Below are 6,000 nucleotides of genomic sequence, written 5' to 3' on the forward strand. Positions count from 1 at the left end.
ACCTAAAAGCTCGTAAATGTAAACTGGTTTGATGTATATATCTTGTTAATAAAAATTCAACAACAACATTGATCAACTAGGAATTAGACATTGATATAAAATACAATCAAACCATTTCTACTCCAAAGTATTGATTTGGTTATGGTAGTAGACACATGCTCATATTGATATCAACAAGAGAATGAGTGGATCAAGTTCACTAATTTAAAACTCCTGCTTTCTGAATCTTTCATGCAGTGTGACTAGGAAATTCTTCATGTATTAGAACTAATCCTTAGTCTGTTGTTCCTTTCCATGGTATTTAACCACAAGTTTTGAGAAAGTCTTCAGGTTACTATTCCCTGTCCTCACAACCCCAAAGAAGCTTCTTGCACCTTCAGGGTTTCTGACACACCTCAGATATGTGCTGTGATAGTGCTCTTTGCACAGTAATAGATGGCAGAGTCCTCAGGTGTCAGGCTGCTGAGCTCCATGTAGACTGTGTTAGATATTGTGTCTGCATCTAGTGTGGCTCTGAAACTTCTGTCTGTAGTTTGTTGGACCAACGCTTGTCAGTATCCATCCAATATTTTCAAGCTAAGGTCTAAGTTCTGCCTCACCCACTTCATATAGGAAATGGGGAAGCTATCTGAGTCAAAGTCCTTGCAGGAAAACTTTACTGAATCTCCAGGACTTCTTAGTCCAACTCCAGATTGCTGCAGCTGAAACCTTGGAATGGACATCACATATAGAAAGGACGTCATGATCATTTCAGTCACTAGCTCCCCATCAGCCCTGCTCCTAGTAATACACTTATTTATAGCTGCTGCCACCAGGTAGAGGATGATATGACTTCAGTCTGCAGTGAGAACCTGTGTGCTCTGGGACTGTGGCAAAAGAGCACTAATGTGGTACTGTTGTTTTTGTGGATATCCCTGTATTAATAGCCACAAACTCTAGTTTATGTAATAATGAGGAATGATATTTCTTAGAGCAAGACCTGCTCCTTTTTGAGGCATAACAGGTAGATTTTTTCTATGTTAGTCAGTTGGATGGTGAGGTTCAAGTCCTAAACCTGTCTGGGAAATGCATTCCTTGCTTCATCCTGCTTCATTCTGACACCTGTGTGGGCAGAGGTCTTCCATCCCAGTAAGAATCTAGTTCACCACATCCATGTTCATTAAAGTGAACCACACTTCAAGGGCTCAAGAGCCACTTGAACTTCCTTAGGGTCAATTGTATTTGTGATGCTGAGAAGTTGCATTGGCCATCCTGCCCCCATCAAACACTGTCACAAAGCTTTGGTGTCCAAGCCACATCAGTGAATATCAGGAATATGCACACCTTTGATATCAGCTGGGTACTCCTGAGACACTATTTTACAAAATGTTGCTCAGATTCCTGAAGCTCAAATATCCTTAACTACCAAATCCCCAAAGAAACAAAGCTTAAGCCACCCTCTGCACCTGCTCCTGGGCTGAGCCTGAGTTCCTGTGTGCTGTGCGCCCCCTGCTGGAGATGAGCTCCAATGCTCTTTCTGAGAGCACAATTGCAGGGAGATTTTTCTGTCAAGTGTGTTCATCACAGAAGTCAGCTTTGAGGACAACTCTTCCTTAGATGTGTTGCTGGAGGTGGAGATGAAGCTGAAGAAGAATGAGTTGTTTTCTGTGACTTCATAATAACATCTTTCTCCCAGTAGTAACAGACACTTTCCTGGGGCAAACCCAACTCCCGTATGTATGAGAGTGTGATGGAGTAACCAGGGGCAGTGCAGGTACGGACCAGATCTCTGAGGGCTTCACCAGGACAAGTGCTGACATCTGAAGTAGTACCTAGGGACAAGGAGAATCAGTCTCAATCAGTCACAAACAGTGACAAGGTCTGTAGGTTCCCTAGCAATTCCTCAGGGTCTAACCATTGTGACAATGGCAGAGTCATTTCTGATACTTTAAATGACAATCTGCTTTGGTAAGAAAAAAAGCACCATATGTTCTCATAAACAAAAACATGCACAGAAAGGATTTATATTTGGATACGTCAATGTTTAGTCATTTTTTTTAACAGACCCCAAGCGTGATCCATGAGTAGCAAACAGACACTGATACTGAGAACCTGTCACTAGACTCAAGAATTGACCCAACAGTCTTGTCTTCTAACCACAGCCCTGTCTTCCCCCACAGACTTTAAGTCTATGTGAGTAGACTGTGATCTTCCATGTGCTGAGACCACAATTTCCCCTGGAGATTAGCAGCATACTTACATGATGGGAGCCCTGTAATTATAGATAGGAATGGACAGAACCCAGTTTTTCCTGATGTTTCCATGATATCTGTAACATGAATTGATAAGTGTTCTTACTAATACAAAACCTGGAGCCAGGTTTTGGGTGAAAGCTGAAAGATCAGACAGCAAGTCAGCCACATCTTACCTCTAGGAAATCCTCAGCCAAAGAGGGGGCTACTTCCTGTATACTCATGCCTATATCCTTTCTGTGCCCTGCCATCTCACTTCCTCTCTCAGCTCAGCTACATCACTTTCCTCTTTCTGCCAGCCCTATCACTTCCTGTCTGTCTGTACAGACCTACAGACCTCTACGGTTTACTAGTGCTGGGATTAAAGGTGTGTGCCACCATGCCTGGCTCTGTTCCCAGTGTGGCCTTGAACTCACAAAAATTAGGATGAATTCCTGCCTCCTCAATGCTAGGATTAAAGGCGTGTGCTACCCACAGCCTAGCCTCTAAGTTTAATATAGTGGCTGGCTTTTTCCTCTGATCTCCAGGCAAGCTTTATTTGTTAGAACACAAATAAAATATCACCACAGATGTAGGAAGACATTATTTCTCTTGGGCTTATATGGATATTTCAAATGTCATTTTTAATTCAGCATAGGATTGCAAAGTAATTGGCCAAGGGAATTAATACACATTGTAAGGCATTGCTAATAAGATGTCATCCATATCAGTCCCACAACATCATACTTGTTGTTGGAGGAACTGTCTGCTAGAGGAACTTGAGTAATCACTGTTCAGTAAAGAGATATCTCACTGATGTTAATCTATGGAGATTCTCTAGTGCCTTATCCCATCCTTGTTATGGTTCAGCAATTTATCGAAAACCAAGTGCTCTACAGCAACAGGCTGAACCCCATGGAGCCCGTGGTCTCTGGGAGGTGATGCTGTATCGGTGCAGACCTGTGCTCTGTGACAGGATTGTACTGCAGACCGGGTATCAGGAGTGGGAAGGCTGTGAATATGGAATCAAGAATATTTTAACTGTAAAATTTGAGACTCTCTTTTCAGTTCTGCCATGAACATGAACTGGAAATTTCAGTAAATTCTGTAAATGAAAATAACAGAGGAAATCATCTTCCCTACATGAATTATATTTAAATTTTTTCAGTTATTATTTGTTTACATTTTGTTATCTTATTGAAATACATTGCTTTATGCAATATATTCTGATTATAGGTTCCCCTTCCCCAACTTCTCCTAGTTCCTGCCCCCAAATCCAGAGCCACAACCTTTCTGTGTCTCATTAGAAAACAAAAAGTCATGTAAGGATTAATGATAAAAGAGCATAAGGCAAGAAAAAATTAACAAATTGGAACAGGACAGAACAACCAAACAAAAAAAAGAACCCAAAACACAGAGAGATGCTGAGACACACACTCAGGAATCTCATGAAAACTCATAATTGGAAGCCATAATAGATACAAAGAAACTGTATGAAAAACACACAAACAAAAACAATGGTTTTGGGGACTTTATGAGACAAAGAACAACCAAAGATGTTCATGAGTTGGTTTTGTGTTGGCCATCTACTGCTGGGTGGAGCTATCCTTGAGAGTGGTCTGTTTCCCCCAGTAAAACTCCCTCTGGGAAAACTAATCTTTCATTTGCAAGTGACTATCAGAATTTCCATGTGATAACAAACATTTTCTCCAAAATATTGACCCAGTATTTGCAGAAACATATGCTCACATTATCACCAACATGGGAAAGTTCGTGTCTTTGTTGTCAATTTAAAACTACTCACTCTTTGAGTCTTGGAGGCAGATTAACTGGGAAAATTCTGAATATATGAGAATGGATTCATAACAGAAGGAGCCAGATCAGGAGCTGAGAATCCGCAGTACAAGTACATAGGAAGGACACTGCCCAGACCACACTGTAAGCCATCCTTTAGCTCCAGATGAGGGTCTGGGATCTGAGTTTAGTGCACAGCGGACAGATCTAAAATTATCTAATTGAACAGAGAAACCGAAGATACAATGGACACCTGCAAACAGAGAGGATCCTGATCAAGAAACTGTCACACACGTCTACTGTCTGTCTCACTCATGTTTACTCATATATTCAGTATCCCTTGTTATTTACCTTTTAAAAGAACAACTAAGAAAACCCAGTGCAGCCCCAATCCCATGTTGATTGTTCTGTTTCCAGTGCTGATCACTGAATGGGTAGACAGGGCTAGAGTCCTCTGCCTAAACTGCAAGGTCAGGGCAGGGCAGCTTTTCATGAGCAGGGGAAGGCCATATTTGCATATTTTCCTGCATATCTTATGGTCTGATGTGGGAGCCTTTGGGGCAGCAGTTAATGATGCAAATGTCTGAGAGAAAATGAAGTAGCAAAGTGAGCACGATTTAATTGAAATATTACTCATTTTGTATTTGTCATAAAACTTCAATAGCTTTAATTTATTTTTATTGTGCTCTTGTTCCACACTCACTCTTTTTTTTTTGAGACAGGGTTACTCTGTGTAGTTTTGGTGCCTGTCCTAGATCTCACTCTGTAGACCATGCTGGCCTCGAACTCAAAGAGATCTGCCTGGATCTGCCTCTCGAGTGCTGGGATTAAAGGTGTATGCCACCACTGCCCGGCCCCACACTCAGTCTTTATTGCCTATCTTTCCAGATATTGTACAATAAATTCATAGGAAGTTTAGAAATAGAATTTATAATTTGATATTAAGAGGATTTAATATAAAGTTCAATGAATAGTGAATATATACAATAAATTAATGAAACAAACCTCAACTGAGGACATAACACAGTGGGAGAGTGTAACACTCACAAGGCCCCAAGATTTATCCTCATTATTAGAAAGATAAAATATATATTAAATAAGCACTGATACTATCTGAGAATATTCTTTAAGAAATAATAAAAACACATAACAAACTTTGGTCACATATATGTTGTATGCTTGTGTTTGTGTGTGTTTGTTAACATCCTGCCATTATTACTTTATTCTCCAAACCTAAGTATATGTTCCTTGTCTGTGGTTACCACAGGAAGGAGAGAAGTCTGTTGTCTTGTCTGTAGCATCATGGTTGTATGCTCTCTCCTCCCCTGAGAATGTAGGACTTCCTTTGTGGCTGTGGGATCAGTCTCAAGAGGAGGACCCATGGAATAGCCACCCCAGTATTAGAAAGGAGAATTGAGTCCTAATTGTCCAATGGAGTAATTAATTCTCCTATTAGAGAAAGTGGGTTTGCTATGGCTAAGAGTGGCTGTGGACTGTGATATTATTGTTTCTGTGGCATACCCAGGTAAAGAGACCTAACTAAAGCCACTAAATGCAGTGACACAATGATCTGAAGTCATTTCTGCTTTGGTTCTTAAATGATCAAATCATTTTTCTTATGGGCTTCATATATTTAACAGGATTTTATGTGGGCAAGTGAGAGGAGGAAACTCTGGATAGATGTAGTAATCTCCCTTGCTGTCCCTTGTTGTCACCTGTCACTTGGAGCCCTGAGTGGCTCAGGTGCCAACATCACCTGCTGACCTGCATTCCAATTGTATCAGGTTGATCTTGTCTGGATTTGCTCCTAAACCAGAGTCTAGCTGATGTGTAGGACTCACCCAGTGATATGGATATGGACTTCTGCTGCATGGCTTCTCGAGCTCTGTGCTCTTTTGCACAAGTAGATGTTGCCATCTCAGTGGCTTTCTTCTCACAAGACTAGCTGGACAATACTCTAGGAATAATTCTGATATGTGTGTACCAGACTGGAATG

The sequence above is a fragment of the Peromyscus eremicus genome, chromosome 14, assembly GCF_949786415.1.
Source record: "Peromyscus eremicus chromosome 14, PerEre_H2_v1, whole genome shotgun sequence".
NCBI classification, from domain to species: domain Eukaryota; kingdom Metazoa; phylum Chordata; class Mammalia; order Rodentia; family Cricetidae; genus Peromyscus; species Peromyscus eremicus.